Below are 407 nucleotides of genomic sequence, written 5' to 3' on the forward strand. Positions count from 1 at the left end.
GTTTGGATATGTCTTGTCAAAACACACAGGCTCCTATACCACTCAGTAAATAAACACCATCATGGCAGAAGATTTTTCAGAACACACACAGGAGACCAAATGAAAATACTGTTCATATGTTATCTATTGGTATACGTTTCATGTAACAGTTGCACAGCTTGAATGTTTGTGAAATGCAGACCCAAGGTGAACGGTGCCTCAAATGAGACTGACGATAAGAATTGAGAAATAAGAAATGAATTTCATGATCTCCATTGCATCTTGCCACCCAAGCTGCTGCAGTAAAAGTCCTGTTCCTTTTCAGGATTCAAATGGAATACTTTCATATCAAAACGTCATCATTTGCATGGTGGTGACGACTCTGCTGACGTCAAATTTTTCTTATTGTGCAAAGATATGCTTAGAAA

The sequence above is a fragment of the Schistocerca serialis genome, chromosome 9, assembly GCF_023864345.2.
Source record: "Schistocerca serialis cubense isolate TAMUIC-IGC-003099 chromosome 9, iqSchSeri2.2, whole genome shotgun sequence".
In the NCBI taxonomy this organism is placed as follows: domain Eukaryota; kingdom Metazoa; phylum Arthropoda; class Insecta; order Orthoptera; family Acrididae; genus Schistocerca; species Schistocerca serialis.